General features: G+C 39.8%; 1 protein-coding gene and 1 long non-coding RNA gene across 21 annotated transcripts in view; one reads left to right on the top strand and one right to left on the bottom strand.

Moving 5' to 3' along the window:
* Positions 1-1628, top strand: part of LOC311437756 — a 73619-nt gene extending 71991 nt beyond the window's left edge. Inside the window, exons 3-4 of the long non-coding RNA XR_014693683.1 lie at positions 1102-1295; positions 1517-1628. This is a non-coding gene — a long non-coding RNA (uncharacterized lncRNA). The remainder of the gene's footprint in view (positions 1-1101; positions 1296-1516) is intronic.
* The window catches only part of NRXN3 (neurexin 3), a 979419-nt gene that overhangs the window by 464548 nt on the left and 494143 nt on the right, over positions 1-20728 (bottom strand). The gene's annotated exons all lie outside the window — the stretch shown is intronic.

Consider the following 20728-nt stretch of genomic DNA (forward strand, 5'->3'; position numbering starts at 1 on the left):
ATATTAAATACAAACATCTTGCTAGTTATACTTCAGCAGTTTTTTAACTTGTGGAGAAGATCACTCACTGAAACCAAAAGTACAGAAAAACAATGTGAGATTCAAAAATCAAGAAAAGAGAAAACAAAACAGGAAAATGACCATTTTAAGATGTTAGTTGTCATATGCTATTTCACCTGTATACATACCACCAGCTCCACAAGTAATGAAGACACTTCTGAGACAGGAAAAGAAAGAAAAAAGACGTAATAAGAGTTAAAAAACATTTACAACCAACATCTGCAGGAGGCAAACGACAAGGAAGGAGAAAATGATCATCTAGTGAGTAGGCAACCAGCAATCTGCTCAAGCCTCAGGAGAGACACACACATAGAGGCTGGCGTGCTGCAGCAGCCTGGGTCACGAAGCAATAGTTGACAAGCTCCAACCTCTGAGGCTGGGGACTAACATGCGGGGACTGCGCAGTAGGCAGCAATGAGGCCATCGTATCCTCACACAAAAGGTAACATCCTAATCTCTAAACTAGATCTAAAGCATGAGGTTAGGTGCCCTTTCCAATTTTCCTGTTCCTGTTAACAAGAATATTCCAAGTTACAGCAATTATTTACATAAAAGTCATCTCTCTGTACCTCAGTAAGCTCTCAGCCTTAATGACATGATGCATGATTTGCCAGAGAGTAAGACCTAAGTTCAAGTCCTTATATCACAGATTTCTTACACATTATATATATCAGTATATATAAATCAGTATTATTTAATAAAATTTAAGCGCATAACACATTTTCAAATCTGTTGGATCCCGTTTTCATAGAAGAGATAACCACACCTTTCTATATCTTTCTTATCTTTACAACATCTCTAAGTTGGAGACTGTAAAAGCCTTTACTACTTGAATAATGAGTACACAGGTGTGTAAGGGACTGTGTACTTGCCTATTAAATTTGGTCAGCTGTTGCATAACAGGTAGTGACTGGCTCCTTCAACTTGAAAGAATCGTTTTCTTAAGTCTGTTCTCTCATTCTTTGGCCACTTCAGTTATAAATAAGTAAAACATCAACACTGCCTCAGAAATGACATACACTATGATTTTCTTCCTTACAGGGTCCCTCCATTTTTATTGATTGCAGCAAATCTTTCACCCTGCTGACTTGTGAAGAGAAGCAAGACACCATCATTATAGGACCGTCACTACGACAGAGGATCCCTGAACTGCTCAGTGAGCTTTGCCTGGGACTAAACCTACAAAGCTGTCAAGAAAGCCCTCCAGGAAAAGATGTGGACACAGAACATCCACGGTGAGCTCCTTTCCTTACGCCTTAGCCCACTCCTTCCCCTTAGTTACTTATCACATTACCACTCCAGAGGCCTTTCCAGGTTCTACTTGGAAGGTTTATTCCCTGTTGTAGCTGCTCTGACAGAGACTTTCCCACAAAATATTTAAGTAATTTCTGTGCTTTAAAAACCCTGCATTATAAACATTAGGTAAAAAGCATGAAATTTATATCATGCTTTATAGGAGTCAGTGTGACACCTGTTATTCTCATGTTAACGAGGTCCGCTGAAGCCCTAATATCATCCCTGAGCACCTGCAGGAAGAACACTGGATGGATGGAGGTAAGGAAGAAAAAGATACCAAATAACTCCTCTCTCCCCCCTTTAGATTTTATTTGCCTGGTATTTTTGACAAAGAGGTCCTAAAACCCAATGACAGAGAGAAAGACTCAAGCTCAACATCCATTGAAAATACCACATTTTAAAATAGGGACAGAGAATGGCCTCATTTAAGATTCAAATTTAGCTCCCTCCTACTTGGACCCTTGTGTCATCTTGTGTGCTTCTTATGATAAATTATTTACATGAGAATTGCCAAGTCACCAAGAAAAGGGAGGAGAAATTGTTATTTATGTCAAAGGAACAAAGCCTGCTGCACATTGGTATTTTCTTTATTTTTTTCAACAAAGCATTCTGCAACGTGAGTCAGATAATACTGAGTGGGAGGATCGCACTCCAGCAGGCTGTGCTAGAGCAGGTGGAGCTGCAGAGACAGCCTGGGCTTATGTGGTGCATGTGTTCTCCCTTCATGGACCTGGAGAAACCAGTGCGACAAAAACTGCTTTTGCGAGGATATCTTGCTGCTAAAATGTGTACTTCAAAAACACTGTTTTTTTCTGAGCTCTTTTCCTGCACCTAGCAATTAATATTTTTCCTTTTTTTTTTTTTTTTTTTTTGATCAATTAATATTTTCCTTCTTTTTCCATGTAGGAATAAACTCTAAATATTTTCTTCACAGGCTAGTTGGAAAACTACTTTTGAGATCAGGTGGCACAATGGCATAATTTACAAATGGAAAATACGAAGTGCAAAACAGACAGTATTCCATAAGGGGGACTTAGTGTATGCAAGCTGGCTTATTCTCCATGGGTCCTAACTACTGACTTCATTCTGACTCTTTTCTGCTATTATATTCCAGGTTAAAGTAGTATCTTGTGACAGGTATGAGCAGACTGACATGTAAACTCTAGACAACAGTTTCTACAAGGCTTTCTATTTTTCCACATACATCAGGAAGCTTTTTAATAGGGTGGTAAGTCCCCGGATTTAATCATCTGATTTATTCAATTTCTAGGATTACAGATAGCCTAAATCTGTTTGTTTGTCTTCTCAATTAGACTGGCATGAATAAACAATAATACCACTGATCTCAGATAAGTCACATTAGTGTGAAAGAAAACATCAGATCCATGGTGAGGAGACTAGCACCTGCATTAATGTAGCCCCTTCACTAGATCAGCAAATAATTTAAAATAGATAACTAATAGAAACAAGAGAGAGCAAACCCCGGTTTGAATAATGAGATCTTTGGGTTTGCTGCTGTTTGGAATATTATTCATACAAACACTTGCCCCAGGTGCTTTCAAATAAGCCCTGCGTATTCCCTAAAGGTTTGTTAGCTGACTGCTTGCCTGGGGGCCACTGGATCACAATTCTGCTGCTGCTTGCTGCTGAAGAAACCCTTCCCCAGAATCTCAAATCTGGTAGCAAGCTAGACAGAATAACACCGTGGAGACCCCAGTGAGACACGTGTTTACTATGCTTAGCATGGGATGCCAGGCTTTTGGCAGCACAGATCACATCTTGTTTGTAACGTGCACCAAGGGCTTTTAATCAAGGTGGAGAGAAGAGTCTTCTCTTCTTCCATTGCAAAGAGCTGAGGCTAGGCACACAACACTGTGCAACTGTGGTACCAGGGGATGAGGGAAGATCCTCGAGGGAAAGAACAGTGATGGAATTGGCATGATTGCTAGTGGCTTCTTGAGGAGACAGAGCTAGCAATTCAGAAAAACAAGCTTGTTAGTGGAAAACAGGAATGGCACCAATCTGCTGTAACAAGCAGGCAGTGCCATGCTCCATTCTGGGTTTGCACCACACGCTGTAAGGCTGGGGCCTCACTGGATGTAAATGAACACAGCCTAATGATTGCTTTTCTCTCTTCAGTCTCCCCAAGCAAATATTACTTTACAAAGGGAACCACAAAAGACAAAAGCAATGCAGCAAATTGTGGGCAGCCTAGAACAAGCTTTCTATCAGCTCTGCCATACAGACTTTAATCTGTCGGGGGAAAGGAAATGAATGACTGGATGCTTTAACCAACTATTTTGGTCTTGAGGTAAGGCAGTAACTCACATGGGACGGGGAGTTTCCAGTCACCTCCAGTCTATGCACATTTTTAAAAATCATCACAACACCCCTGAGTATCATCTAGCTCCGAAAACACTGTTCAGGGAGTAAACCCTTGAGATGATGAAATATTCCTTTTACAAATCGGTACACAGAAGCACAGAGAGATTAAATAACTTTCCCAGTATTATAAAGTAAATCAGTGATAAAATATAGAAAAGAATCAGGTGTCCTGATGCAAACTTCTGTGTATAAATCACTAGACCATAATTTCTTCTGCAAGATCATCGTTTCCTCCTTTCACATGCTATCTTGCTGCCAGAGGAAGATTATTCTGCATGCCGCATGGAGTAACATTTTTCCAAGTCTAATTCAAAACCTGTCAAGCCATGGAGTTTCTATTTTATTCCCTTGGGAAATGATTCCAAAGCTCGACAGTTCAAAGACACATCTCTGTGACAGGAAGTTTTCCATAACACTTACCTTAAATTTTCCTATTCTCTACTTGTAGTCATCTAAATATCTTGTCTCCTTCCGTAGTATTTACAATCCTAAACCACTAGCAAAGTTGTATTTACCCTTCTTTCTCCCTGCTACCACTTAATCAAACAATATAAACCTAACTCCTCTGGTACTCCCCATAAAACAACTGTTTCAACTCCTAAAACATTTTTCTTTTGTTCCCTGACCTTTGTTTTCTTTTTCAATATCAGACACTTATTTCAGTCTTTCCACTGTGTGTTCTTTGACCGTAACTTGTACTTCTGTCCTCTGCTGATGGGACAAACTGCAGGAAAACATAGAATGATGGAAGAGCTGGAGTGGGAAATCAAGACCTCTGGGGTTGCAAAGGCTCTAGGGCTGAGGAATTGCTGTCAAGTTTCTGGAGAAATGTTTATACCAATCCACTGGAACTGGATCAAGTGGTAGATTCAGCATTAATGTTGGACAGTTTAGTCAAAGGTGAAAGGCAGCACTTACTGTTTCGTCCCAAGTAATTTTACAATTTCAGCACATGGAAGTCCGAAGAAACAGACCTTAAATCCCAATATTAAATAATAATAATAAAATGTCTTGTTTCACTGCCTGGCTAAATCGGACTAAAAGGGTAAGCACCAATACTGGAGACCCTTGCTGCTTCCTCTATGATCAGAATTAAGCTTCACAAAAATGGCTGTCTCAGCAGAAATATACAACTGAGGGACTGCCACATTAACATAAAGCACAGCAGGCAGAAATTACTGCTGCCTCTAATCTCCAAACACTCAGGAGCTGAAACTGCGTTCAGCAGAATGACCTGTCCTCCGTGATGCATTAGTGTTTGCACTCACTCTAAGTCTCTCGCACTTGCTCTCTTACACGCACACATAGCCGGTCCCTTTTGGAGCACAGAGATTTATGCTTCCTGAGGGAAAACAAAACAAACAAAACAACAACCACCACCAAAACCCCAAGCAGTATTTTAATCAGGCCTGCCTGGTCCCTTCCCTCCTCTCTAACAGTATAATCAGCACTTGGCTTTTTGAGGACACCAGGACTTCTATTTTAGACCAAGAAACAGAAAAACGCAAAGCTTCAATACTGTTTTGCTATTGCTACTCCAAAAGATTAAATTTTCCTAATAGAAAGTGATGAGAAATAGTTAACAGCTTGAGAAAAAAAAAAAAAAAAAAAAAAGCTATAAAGAACCCACTTGTAAATGTGCTTAGAGAACACCACTTTAAAAAAACAACTACTAATGACCTTTCCTTTGTGTTTATTACATCCCTCTCTCTGACCCATCCCCTCTATCCTGTTTCTTGCCCATCTATCTTACCTTTACTTCTTCAAAACATTACAGCTATGCCCATGAGCAAATCCATCTAAAATTAATCTAGGAGAAATCAATATCTAAAAGGTCTTACTTCTACCAAAGGTTGGCTTATTTTAATTTAATGACTACTTTTTTGTGTGTTCAAACCGCTCTTGGTTGCTTTTCCGTAAATTGATGAAAACCAGGTTTAAACCAAAACAAGTGCACTGGTTTAACTGGGCTCATTGGAAACTCTTCTTTAACTGCTGCAACTGCTTTGGAAGTCATGTGAAAGCGGAGCATGTTCTCCATGTAGAGGCAGTGACAGAAACTCAGCTCAGGCTGAGCCAACCCGCAGCATAGTGTGGCTGTGGGATGAGGCTGCTGGGGAATGATGCTGTATCAAGAGAATTAGTGCTCTGGGTGGGGAAGGATTTTGATGTTTTATATTTTGTTGTTTGAGAACTGAGGACTTCATTTATGGACAAAAATTTAATTGGATGGAGACAGATGTCTTTAATGATTATTTTTAGTTATCTTAAAGGAATGTATGAACTCCTACACCCAAAATTTAGGCTAGCTGCTGTAATGAAAAGGAGCACAGTGTTTAATGGAAAGGTAGTAGTGATAAATAATCTAGCATCTATTACTGCAATAAGAGCATGCTGCTGACAGTGACTGATGGTTACTACTCTGCAGTCATCCCACATAAGGGGACAGATGGAATCAGCTCTAGCTCTGTGCGTAAGACCACCCCCTCCATGCACTCGAATACTATGGCCTAATCACTGGCAACAGCAATCAGAACCCCCTGGTGAAGCCACCATGTTACCTACAAACTTCCTCACCTTCTCCTTACAGCTACCAACACAGAAGGAATGTTAATAATTAAGGACCATTACTACTACAAGTCTAACAGGTAAAATTTCCGGAAATAAGTAGGTATTCCTCATTAATAATCATACTTAGCACATGTCATTGAGGACTTAGCATTAGTCAAGTCCTGCAACAGCAAAACAAATTGGGTGTTAACAATTATTTCATTTGGACAGCAGCAGTTCCAGGGCCAGCAGAGGCCCAAAACAAAAGGAATGAATTCTGCAAAGGAAATTGATGACATTCAACTCTAACTCAGTGCAAACTTCTCACGTAAAACTCACCACATGTTCCAACTAAAATAATTGGCTGTGAAAGAGTGAGTTATGCTTACATTTAAAGTTAACATCATGAACAGCTTTGGAGCTGTACTCCCTTGAAATAAACAGACACACTCCTAACATCCCTCAGAGGTACTGCTTATAGGTTGTCCACAGCCTCACCCATCTGTTCAGCAAACATTTTAAAGGATCCATCCATGAGATACATTCCATTAAATCATGCCAGCAAGTATTTCAACCACCCAGCTTAGCCCCTGTTTACACCACTCCTTCCATGCAACCAAACATGGCATTCTCAACCTTCAGGCCTTTTGGGTTATGTCAGAAATGTAACCACTGTCCTTGTGTCATCCATGTCAAAGATGTCCCTTTCTTCCTCCCTCTTCTTTCCCAGATCTAAGCCACTGAGCCTGGAAAGGTTGTCTACTTCTTTTATGCCTCAACTGAGAAATCGATAAATGCTCTCAGACTTTCCAACTTTATGTTTTTATTTGACAACAGTATACAACAAGAACGATCTATGTGACATGGTTACAGCAGACTATTCTTAGGTGTACTATCGCATTACTGCAATTGAACAAGACACCATAAAAGAGATTTAAGCTAAGTTTTACCCTGCCTTTGCAATGAAGACTGTGGAAACAGTTAATTACAGCAATTCACCTAGCACAATACAGGGTGATATAGCATCCAAATCCTTCACCAGTTGAACTTTAAGGCAGTACACTCGATGCAGTATTAAAAAAAAAAAAAAAAAAAAAAGCATCTAACTGAGGGTGTTATCCTAGCTGGCAGAGCTACTTTATTACCATTATTCAAGAACATGTTCCATTTTTCAAAAAGTACACATTTACAGTCCCTCCCATCCTTCCTCCCAGACTTTTCTATGTACACTCTGCAGTGCACTGACCTCTAGAGTTCCTGCCACAAAAGCAGGTAAGCAGGAATGCAATGCTACATTTCTCTCCAGTAATTTTTACCCACCATTAGACCTTAAGGCTGGGCTGAGACCCACAATTCAGTTCATAGCAAGTACCAGACAACCATGAATACTTCTAGATAGTATTCACCAAGAACACTTCCAAACTGCAGTCCTCAGAGCTAAAGTGCCCCCGCCTTGCCACAAGCACACGGAAGTCAATGAGACTATCTTCTTTAAATGACTTTGTCTTGTTCATTTCCTTTTGCTTAAAAAAGCACTAAACCAAAACAAAAAAAAAAAAAAAAAAAAAAAAAAAAAAAAAAAGCTTCAATAAATAAATAGACAACAGAGATCATACAAACACCACTGAAAGGGAAAAGCCCGAGACTCCTGTAAGAAACATTAAAGAAGCAAAGCTAAGCCAATCTAGCTGTGTCAAACCCAGGTAGCTTGGGCTGCCCACTGGGTCTCCCTGTCCTGATAATTATGTATTTGGGCTGCATTGCCATAACACTGGCTTATGGCAATCTCTTTTCTTAAAAAAGAAAAGAAAAATCAATCAAAGTGAGCTATGGCTCGACAGGTCTGCAGTAAAGCCCAGCCATGTAGAAAATAGAGCAGCAGCTGCACTACAGGATCAAAAAAAACCAGGGTGAGCAAACTCCATCAGCCACAATCATCCCCATGAAGACAAAAAAAAAAAAACAAAAACAAAAACAAACAAACAAACAAACAAAAAAAACCACACCCTCATCCCCCAGTGTCTAACCCACGAGATTTGGGTTTCTGATGCACGATACCCACTAACTTCCTTACAGGTCTATTATTACCCTTGCTCTCCGCCCCCCAGATTTTTGGCTCTCATCAGACTCGAGCATTTTCTGAAGGCAGGAGTGAAAAGCATACATAGCAGCAAGAACTCTAACCCAGGAGACTGCCCTTTGCTGCCACCTTCCACCCACAAGGTTCCTGGAGGGGTCTTCGTGCCAAGTGTCAAGGCATAACAACTCATGGGGAGCTAAGGGCAGGTAAGCACATCACAGCATCAGCAAACAGCATCTAAATAATCATATCACAGAAACAGGCCCAAAACAAATCTCCACAGACAACTACATTTTTAGTGTTTGGGAATTTCAAAATACACACAATACTTGTTCCTCCATTTCCAGTGCATCAGAATAATGTCTCCATTCAAAGAGGCTGCTAGTGTGCACATATACACTCTAATCAGTGGGCAAATCTTAGAGATTAAATTCTCACTACAAGTATTTCTCTGAATGTAGTAAATTAGCCAATAGAAAATAATGTTTTCTACAATAACCTTAGTGAATCTTTTGGAGAAAGGAGAACTAATTCCGATGCCTGTATGATTTCTGACAGTGTTACCAATCAACAATATGAAATTTAAATTTCTCATATACACTTAGATATTTTTTTCTAGCAGACCACAAAATTACATCATTTCATAATTTCCCTAGGCCTTTTCTCACACCATGTCCTGCTCACTTTTTCTACCTGTTTCAATAGCCCCAAGCCTGAAATCACAGGCCTAGAAAATGTCAAACCCTGGTTTTACGGGACATGCCCACAAACTTTATGGCTGGAATGAATGCTGTACAGCACTTATCTGTTTATTCCTATATATTTATGACTTCTAAAAAAGCTTTTTCTATGCCTTAAGGAGCTACTTATAGGAGACAAGTTACGGGAAATCATGTTAGCTCAAGGTTTTTCTGTGCCTGAGCAGTGTAAATATACATTCTGTAAGTGGCTATGAGACAAGACAACCATGGAAAGTGAACAGCAGTGCAGCGCTCTGGATTTCTGGGGCTCCACTGTATTCTGCTCTTCAACAAAAGGCTTTTCACTTGTCTCTAGTTCTTACGCACCTCTTTGGCCTTTTGGGATTGTCTGCATACACAGGAAGAGGAAGAAACAGCAACAAAGCCAACTATAAAGGATGAAGAAAAACTGAAGGTCAGCACAACAGAAGAGCCGTCAGACACCCTTTGCTACAGCTCCACACAGCAGAGAAATCAGACCCACAGCAGCAGCAGGCAAGTGTGAGGAGCGATCCAAGCTGCAGGGGGTAGGCAACTATGGCTAGAGCCTGCAGGAAGAGGGTCCTCATACTTAGGGACACTCAGTACAAGAACCTCAGTCACTTAAGGTGTTCACTGCCAGGTTTCCAGCCAAGAAGAGATACCATTGAATCTAGTATTGTTGGTGAGGTGATTACAGCATTAAAACAGTACAACCAAAATTTCTAGATGCAGCAAAAATAGGTGCTAGGTAAAGATTAATAAAAAATACAAGAAAAATTCGCAGGCAACTCAGTCGCCTGTGACATTCTTAATTCAACATGCTGAAAGTATATTAGGATTGCGACACTTGAAAAACTGCTGACACTTCACCAAAACACTATCACAAACTGGACTCCAAAGATACCTTTGATTTTATAAACACCTCCAGATTTCACAGACAAAAAGCGTTAGCTGGGCACTGCCCTGTTGTAGTAACGCCAAGAAAATATGGAGTACCCTTTGGCGTCATTCAGCCTTTTCCTTCACAGAACCCCATGGAAGGGGGTCAGCAGCTGCTGTGCTGACACGCACCGGAACTAACAAGTCCTGTGGAAGCGCTGGCAGACAGGCTGCATGGGGCCCGCAGGAAGCCAGCACTGTCCTCCTGTGGCCTCTCTTTCACACTCCAGTGCACTTCAACTGAAGCAAAAGCCCATGTTAGCTGCACGTCAGCAAGCTGCGGACTCAACAAAGCAACAGGTACAGGGATAAATAATAGAAGCCAACACATCTGAGAGCAACTGGAAAGAGAAAAAGACTGGAGACAAAGCAAAGCAAACAGCAACATGATAAATAAAGTAGCTGAGCTGAATTCAAGTGTCACCCGTATGCACGAGGCCACTGCACACAAACATGGGACAACTGCGCACACTCAGTTTGAGCTGTCCTCTAGGGGTATGGTGACATGGCAAATTGTGATCTGCTTCTGGGAAAGCAATCCTCATAATTCCTCCTAAATTCCAGGACATGGGAGTAGGTAAGAAATTTGTGGACATTTTGTAGACATTTTCCTCTGAACAAAGTAGGTCTTTGTCACAGTGAACAACTGCAGCAGAGAACTGAGGGTGGTCTGTACTGCTTCATCATGTACCTTAATGCTCACCCTTGTACCCAAGAATTTCTTCGGAATATCTCAACTAGATCTATACTCTTTTAGTTTAAAGCCACTGTCCTGTCACTGCACTTTACCCTGCGCTCATGTTCTTACTACACCTGTTTGTAAGAACCACATGGGTGTTGGCATAACAGATTTTCCACATGAAAATCTACCACAGCCAGGAGCAAAGGCTTAATTCACATTAACATTTAACACTACAGACAAGTTTTTTTAACCCTGATTTACCTCGTCTCTACCTACATGATGAAAAGAAATTTCAAGGTCACCACTTTGAATCAGCATAGCTGCACAAAAGCATTACTAGTAAGAACTGCAGATCAGAATCATGTTTTTACTGCTGTATCATCCAATTCCTATACTTCTCATCAGCATCCCATGTGATTTGGTTATTTTTGCAGCCTTTTTGCATTTGCAAATATTCTAGCAAATGGTATTAGAGGAATATTCCAGTCAGTATTGAAAAGATGCACATTTCAAATAGCAATTGCATAGATGATGCAAATTTAGACAGGCTCAATGAAATACAGAAAAGATGGGAAAGAACAGATTCACTAAGAAACATTTGCTAAGGAAGTTCCTGAAGAGCATGGAATAAAAAAAAACAACAACAAAAACAACAACAAAACCACAAAAAAACAACACTCAGTTTGTATAGGGAAAAAAAAAAAGTAAAAAAGGAAGGGAATTGGACAAATGCATTGTTTATTCTAAACCATTTTTAAACCTCAGCATTCACTTTATGACCTTGAGATTGAACCCAATCGTAGTATCTGTGCACAGTCCTATTTGGTCTGCATTTGTTGTCATTTTGCTAACTATGGACAAAGTCTGCTTAGATATACTTAAAATATCTATGACATTTAGAAAAAGGAATCCCACCCTCACAAACAAGCCAAACAGCTAAAAAACAGTATGAAGGGATCATCATATAAAAGACAACTCTTCACAGGGACACATAGTGATTTAGCACCTACAAATTACCTGAAGCACATTCCCAAGCCAGCAACTTTGATGGCAAACCATAATACTCCCTGTCTGCGTGCCATTTCCAAACCAGAGAGGTCAAACTTTGACAATGCTAAATAAAACCTGTAAAAACCCTACAAATATGAAAGCAGTAGTCTTTGTTTTTGCACTTTCATCAGGTTGACATTCCTAGAGGAATCTAAGATCAAAAATTATGAATCCAGTTCAGGAATTCTGACCCTTATACATGGACACTTTGACTACTATATCATGCTGCCTCTCAGCCCTCATCACTGTAGCAACACATCTGTTTTCATAGCTCCCAGTTCTAACTATTTTCCCAAGTTCTTCTCTGAATACCGCACAGTTTGCTGTCAATCTAGCACTGAGAGAAATACAACAGAACCATCAATGCTAGAGATAGCCCAGATAGCTTGGCATCTCGTCACAGTGTCAGTTAATGCTATCAGCTAATAGCTAGTTATTACTCAAACAAAAAGCTGGAGTCTAATCCTGTTCTCCTAACTGAGTTTGCAAAAATTTTCTCCTGAATTATCTCTTGAGAATTCTCTCTTGGGAATTTCTTGCCCAGTGGAACTGACTAAAAGGTAGTAGATAAGCTCAGAATGCACCAGAGCACTTGACATTTTCTTCACGTAACGTTCTCACGAAGAGTAAGGGGAATATTATGCAGAACAATTGCTTATGCTGCAAACATCAGCCTGAAAGGGGAACTACTTCTTGGACTTGGAACACACTTCTATCTGCAACTAGCTAGAGGCAAGGTAAAGCAGAACAACTGGTAGACATCAGCCCAAGCTGCACATCACTGAAGAATGAAATGACCATGTTAACCAATACAAATTCCAAAATTTACACATGGAAAAAGAAAAGATATGATTCAGGAGGCTTCCACTCAAGTTCTTTCGGTGCTGAACCACCAGATGCAATTTTACTCAACAAGGTGAGGAGCTAGCTAAAACTACCAGACAAGCTGCAGCTTCTGATGGGACACCCATTTGCATCCCTCTCCCCAGATACATCACGAACAGCTCCCTATCACAAAAACCTTAGCAAAGGGTCCATGGCTTGTAAAGACTGAAAGAAATGAACTCTTTGTCATTTTAGAGGTGCATGGCCAGAGCAAGAAAAATGGGAAAACTGGCATTGCCAGTGGTTCACAAAGGACTTGCTTCATGGATTATTATAAGATGTTAGCCTCCAGGTGTCTCAGCCCAATTTCTTGCCTAGCAGTCTGCAGTAAAAAGGATAAAATAAATACAGAACAATTGGAAAAGCATCTGAGGATTCATCACATTCTGTAAACACCTCATTTACAACATGGTGTTTGTATTTACCTTTACATCCACCCTGATGCGAGCTGATTTTGTAGTTCTCCACAGACTTAACACTAACCTCTCAGAGAAAACAAAACCACTTCAGAAATTACTCAAACATACGAATATAACGAAAGAATATTATTCCCAACCTTGATTTTAGTTTCAGAGGTAAAACAGAAAGTACATTAAGGCTGGTCTGCATAAAATTTCTCATGAAACCAGATTTTGGTGTGAACTAGGAAAAAGACTGTTTGAACCCTTTATTGCTTGTATTTGCATTTTGAAACTGAAATTTCCCCTTGAAAGTCTCAATATGTTTCTGTTACCTTCAGGGAACAATAAGGGAGCCCTCCTGTGGATAATGCATCACATTTAAATTCCCATGACCAGCAAGTAAAGACTATGTAACCTAGGGGATAAAATGGCTCTATTTTAGAGCAAAGAGAGTGAGGTGGTAATCCACTGGAGGCTGTAGTTTAATTTAAATGGCTATTAACTTTGTTCCATTGGGGCAGTTATACTTTAACTCATATCACTTTTCTGAAGCAAAAGAAATCACAGCAAATAAAATATCCTAGGCTACAAAAATGTATCTTAACCAGACAAAAAAAAAAAAAAAAAAAAAAAAAAAAGGCTTTTATCTATCCGTATAAAATAATCGTTAAAAATATTTTTTTAAATTAATCACTTATGCTTCAAACTCTTGCATACCTGAGGTTTAACTTCAGGAAGAATATTAACGTGAGGTCAACCTTATTGTTCATATTAGTAAATTGAGGTACTTGTTCAAGATCGCTGCTCAGTCAGGATTCTTAGTGTTTCTTAGTACATCACTACTTTATGTAAGGCATAATAAATAACATAATAATGGAAGATTAATACTGGAAAAAAATAAATATCTAATTTCTACCCTAACCAACCACTACCAGAACAAATATACATTTGCTTTAAAAGGTTTGGGTGATTTTGCACCATGGACTACAGGTGTTGAATTAAATTATATCTAATTGAACTCAGAATTCCTCAGCACTCTTCAGGATGGAACCCGTGCTCTCAAGTTCTTATCTGTTGATATCTTGATCATGTGTCACTCACATCATGTGTTGGCACAATTCTACCAAAGTGAGTTTATTTCCAATAGTTAATGCCAGCATATATTTCCAAAGGACTGGGAGCTAGTGAAAACCATAAGCGAGATCCATTAATATGTCTCTGACATGGGATGAAGCTAGGCAGCATTCTCAATTTATCTTCAAATATTTCCACTATTCCCTTAGAAATCTGTTCTTTAGAATCTGTTCTGTCCATTCAAGAGCTCATGTGACAGCACTCAAAGACACCTCCTGGTATACTTGGATACATAACCTTTCACATTCCTTATGAGATGGTTTGAAAATAATTAGACACAGAAGTACATCTACAACACATTTTTTCACACCTGCTGTAGAGCATCACATCCACACTGATATAGCTTGTACTACAGGTCTTTGTAATCTCTAACCACACTGTAATAGCCTTATCAGAGGCTATTAAATAATTTCCTAAGCAGTGTAGATTCAGCACTGCTGATGGCACTGAATGAACCAGCAGTATAATCACTTACAACTAGCAGCATCAAAGGGCTGCAAATACAACTTATGTAGATGGTCAGCTTCTTCAGGGACTATTAAAGCCACGATCCAGTACGTTATGTCCTGACTTCTGCTAGAATTCTGCGTCTCTCTGCTACAACCGCTCAGGGAAGGCACAAACCTCCATGTTCTTCTTAGCATTTTAACATGTTTGTGACCTTGTGTTATCACTGCTAGGCACCAGCTGATCGCATTCCCTCTAGTCTGATCAGCCAAAATCCCGCTCAAGTAGCACCTTCTTTAAGGAGCACAGACTGCTAAATTAATCATAGAGGCACCGTTTAGACTGGAGAACAGGAGACAGACAAAGTCTTCCTACCATACAGAACAGTGTAAAGACAGGCCACTTTACCAGTGGGAGAAACAGCTAAAAGCTCATAGCAGGTTAGGGTTTATTTGTTTGCTTTACAAGCACTCTGGCAAGGAGCTGAAGAATATCCAATGCAATTGAAACTGCAGGGAGAACGTAATTACTTGTAGTCTGATTTGGTCAGAACACAAACTCATGCTCTGGTCTAGCTGAACATCCTGTGCAGTTCTTGTTGACCACAACTAATCACCGTTTGGCTTCTGCCTCCTGGTGAGGGAATTTTCTCAAGCTTTTATAAAACTAGAGGTATAATTCAGCAATCTTTGCTATTATAAGACTCTTCTACAAACTGATGGGCATATAACCTACTGATGTTTTTGCTTTTCAGCTGCTCTCAGAAAAACTGCACACGGTAGAGGATTTCTGCACCTCAGCAGACAAGCAAATAAGGAACAAAAGATAACGTGCCTTATTTCTCAGTTACCATAAAAGGTCCCATTTCCAAATTCATAGGTCTGAGTGGAAAGATTTCCATTTCATTTAGCTAGCTTAGTATCAAATCCATAATACAAGACACAGACAAAATGGTTACAAACTCAATACATACACAGAGGTCTCAGATTTTGGTTTGTACAAGGCCAAAGAAATAACAACATCAGAAATGCAATAGCAACATCAGTTTAAGCATAACAATTTTGAAAAATGCATTTTCAGGGATAAAACAGTCTCCTCTAATGAAGAGAAAGTTTTCACCAAAGTTAAGTGTATGATGAGACATCACTCACTGTCTAGATTAGTACATCTACATGGATCATGAGTCTGATCATTAGCAAGAAACAACTACATCCATCAAAAGAACAGTATCATGCATACGGCAAGAGAAGGAGCAACGGGCTTAACATTTCAGATTAGTAGTAACTCCTACACATCGGAAGAAATGTCTTCTGTCAGAATATCCTTTTGAAATCCTAATGCACACAGGTATGTGCAATATTGCCTGTACCAAAAGCCACAAGAAAGAAAGATGTAAATCAAGCTAAGTAGAAGGATGCTTGAAGAAGCACAGAAAGTACTTACAAGATAGGAGGAACAAGATAAAAGTGAAGAAAGAAGATATCCTCTTTCTGGGAGAGGAGCTCTGTTACAGTATTAGGAAAGCAAATCAGTGGCAGACTGAAATTGTCTTAGAATCCATGTACACTGAACACCTGTATCCAGAAAATAAATGTCTCACAATGACAAGTCTCTCAAGAATTTCTAACAATTCCCCTACTTTACGGTCAGCCAAAAGTTACAAACACTTCCACCTTTCTTAACAGTTTTCTGGAAAAAAAAAAAAAAACAAAAAAACTATCATGAAACAAACTTCCAAAACTTCACAAGTTCTTTTGATACTAAAAGCAAATAATTTCAAGGTTTGAGTTGAAATTTGAGCCTGGCCACATTGCAGCAACCATGACTCATCAAAACTTACCCTAACACAGCATGAGAAAGGAGAAAAGACAGGTAAAAAGGCACGATATCAAGTCAGTTTTCAAAGAGCTTTGTGACTGGAGGCAGATTTCAGTGACTAGCTTTCATGATACCTCCAGCTCTCACCCTTCACTGGAGTATGCACCAGGGTCACCACAGTGCTAGAGATAAGGAGAGAGCAACACACAAGATACAAAGGTGGGGGAAAACAAAATAACAAGAAGATTCATGGCTAAATTCCGAGTATTTGGAGGGTTTAATATATCTCCTTAGATATCTTAATTGCACATCAATCTTCCTCAGATGGAGAATGAGAGGTGAATGTGTGATCCTCCAGCTCAGCGCCGAGGGCAAACTGGAGTTAAAAGAGGAGAAAAGAAGGACATGCTCAATCCAAACTGGATTTTCTCCCCTCTCACCATGAAAAGAGAAGCTTTTCCTTAGTGCTTGCCAACACAGGGAAATTATTACAGAACAAATAACAATGTGACTTAACAGCATTCTGCCCATAATTCCCTTATTCTATACCCCGAGTTCTTTTTGGCAGTTAAGCTTAATCCACTTCTAACCCACACAAAGGCACGTTCAGTGCAGGGTGCCCACGCAAGGAATTAGTACAGAATAAGTATGCTAAGCTAACAAGACCTCAGCACAAAGTTCTTCATCAACCTTCACTGCCAATGTCATTCTTGTTATTCACAGAGACTTAAATTGCCAAGGTAGGAAAAAGAATTAGGTGAGAATATTTGCTCTCCAGTCCTATCTCTGGAAGACAGACAAAAATTCTCCACTGCTGGTACCAGGGCCGGCCACATCCAAGCTATCCAGTCACATTCAGAGTTGCATACCCAAGATACCCCAAGAAATGACTGAAGCCAAACCTAGTCTATGTTTTGATGGGCCAGGCACCATTCTCTTTAATAGCTTTATGATCTGCTTGATTTCCTTGGTTCCAGACAGTGTATCTACATTTCATATACATCTTACAGTATGAACAACTTATCTGTGCAAAGAAAACAAGAAAAATGTTGGTTTCAGTCCAGACTTACAGATACAGACTGGAGACTTATGTAATCACCAGACAGTTTATTACTACATATGACCTTGTCTGCGTTATCAAAATCCTAAATTAGTAAAGTCACTGGAGTTGAGATGAATGTCCCACGCTCCAGTTCCCGTGTTACCCTACTCTCTGAGTCCACGCTCTTAGAAAAACAGGAACACAGAAATGCCACGTAACATTATTCCCATCCATACTGACTACATGTTGTTTTAAGGACAGAATAACATCAAACATACATAGCACATACCTTTGCCTCCCCCAAGCAAACAAACAAGAACAAGTGAAGTGATAAGCATTCCCATTCTATAATGCACAAGAGTCATGCTTTAAACTACGTGCTCTATAACACTGTAGGCTTATGTCTCCCTTAAGGTTCAGGGATATCTAAAACCATCACAGACTAAAATGGAGACTATCAGGATTAAAATTATGGAGTACCCCTTGACAGGCATACAGTGATACACCTTCAGACCTTTTTAAACTGTCTTTCCTTAAATTACTCGTGAGAGACTATCAGAACACATTAGAAAAATCTAGTTTACCTTCCCCTGTTGGTGTTATTGATTTCAAGGTAAGAGACATGCACAAAGCAACAGATGAACTATGTGAATGCATTCCACTTTCTCCTTATAAACTACTCTTTCTTGCTTACTAACCCAGCTCTCTCACATCTGAATAACAAAAAAATGAGATGTCTCTCCTGCTTCCAAAAATAAGGGTGCTTGAGTTCTTTTTTTTTTTTTTTTTTTTCCTATAAATAAGAAAGTGTAACAGAATCTGCGAGTTTTTGGGGGGACAGAGAAGCCTTGTAAATTTTTAAAACCAAACCCACATTTTGAATCTAAGCAGTACATTTCACATTCCAGGGTCTGGCATCTTTACCATAATGTAAAACCTGCACTAGCAAAAAGATTAAGAAGAAAAAGCACTTGTCTGCCCTGGAACTCTGCTGCCCTTAGGCATGAGCCAGAAATAATCCCAGAGGCAGGGTGCAAATGAAACGTCTCGTCAGCTCACAGGCCTTAATGCATTTTACCTTAAACATTTACATTAACAGATGGACCCCAGCAGTGTCATAAACTCGCTCCTGAGCTCATTTCCATGTCACTCCAGGCCCCACTCATCATTGGCCGAGCAGCAGAATGTCACAAGGGGGCTGAGCCAGAACAGAGGAGAGAGACAAATGGCACGAAATGATTAGTGTCACCTACATACACACATTTGACCTCCGTTAGAAAAGACAGCGATGGAGAAAAATTGAAGGTAATAGAAAAAAGAAAGAAGGAAGGAAGGAGATGATCAGATGACCCTGTACCACTAGGAGTACAAAAAAAAATAAAAATTAAATTAAAAAAAAAAACAACCAACACACAACACACTGCTGAGGATCCAATACTACTTTTTTTTTTTTTTTTTTTTTTTTTTTTTTTTTGAGGGGGTGGGATGTGGTTGTGTGCTGTGAAAGTGGCCTAGGCTGGTTAATGCTTTTTAAGAGAAGGAGACTGAGTGGCTCTTTTAGTTGAGGAAGTGGCCTGGTACAGCCAGGCTGCTCGTACCGCACTGGCAAGAGATATAAAACTCTCAGATCAGTCCCGTGGTCATGTACATGACTTCACCTTTTGATGAATTCCTAAGACAATCTCTAAATTATCATCTCTGTCACAAAGTGATATTGGTTTAACCAAGGGAAGAAAAGAAATCTGTGGATGGGGTTCCCTATAGCAAGGAAATAAATTTTAATTTGTTTGTGTCATTTTTTCTTGGCCAAATGTCAGAAAGAAATTGTCAGAACAGAGATGCCTGCCAAAACAAAAATCTCAAGTGCAAGTGGAAAAACCACAAATCAATCTAGTTGAACTGAGTGAAGGATAAGAACACAAATGGATAAAAGCTGGCACAAGCTGATACTTCTTTATTCAGGGGCTGAAGGAGACAAGCAGCAGAGGTTGATCTATATTCTCACCAGGCTCTTCCTCAGAAACCATAGGTGCTCAAACTGTCCCAGACGTATAATACACTGACTCATCTAAGAACATTCCTCTGAAGTGGACAAATATCAGCTCCATTTTACAAGAAACTGAAGCACATCAGAATCGAAGAAAATTGCCACCCCACAAAGAATGTCTATAGTCAGAAAGAGAAGTGAATTGAGTCACTCAAATCTCAGGTTAGCATCATTACCAGTCAGCAATGTCCTGGCCATGCAGCTCTCCCTCTTCCCGGTGCAAGCAGGAGGCAGGTACCGGGATGAACTAGCAACGTGGTCTACTTAGCCTTGCTGTGACTGTAAGCCACAGCCAATCCACTCCATCTGAGAGATGGTGGCTTTGCTTATTAAAGGAAAAGCTTATTTAACTTCTCTGAAATGCTTCAGGGAATATAATAAACTGCACTTCACGTTGCTTCCAAGGATTTTATACCATACATTTGGATGACATACACTTTTAAATGAATGACAGTGCTCTACTGTAAAGCTTCATCTTCATAAGAAAATCCCATTGTGTCAGATTACAAAATGATAGTATTCTCTTTAAAGTAGAGTGAGTTTGGCTACTCCCACAATCTTCATACAGTCTTTCAGTCTGAGCCAAAATGTTAGACAACTGTGAAAGGTATTGTCTTCTACCCACAAGTAGTGCTACTATTTCACACAGGCTCTTCAGCAGCAGTTCAATATCACCCACTGACATCACAGGACTTGCACCAGCACAGCCAGGTGTTTTGGAAAAACTTTTTCTTCAGCAAAATTTAAGATTACATTCATAAAATGCAACTTTTTAACGTACCGTACTTCAATAGCACCTGAAGACATGCACAAGTTTTCTGTGCTCCCTGTAGTTTAGAGGCTAGTTAATAAAAAGCCAAGCTTCATAAAACAGAGAAACAGAAAAGATTAATTCTTCAGAAGGTCTGATACTTGGGATTTATGGCAGTCACACATTCCTTTCTATCTCTAGACTTCAACAGCATCTGCCTTGAGGAAAATCTCTGCTCCTAAAATGAGTCAGCTGTATTCATGACAACCCATAATTTCAAATTTTCCCTTCATCTGTGTAGCTGAAAACCCTGCTGGTACCTACCTAGCAGTCAAGGCCAGTCACACTTAGGAACAGATACAAGAGAGCTGCTGGGCACCATGCTAGGAGAGAAGCCCTCACTCTCCCATCTTCAACCATTTTCAAGTATAATCAAGGG

The sequence above is a fragment of the Aythya ferina genome, assembly GCF_964211825.1.
Source record: "Aythya ferina genome assembly, chromosome: 5".
NCBI classification, from domain to species: Eukaryota; Metazoa; Chordata; class Aves; order Anseriformes; family Anatidae; genus Aythya; species Aythya ferina.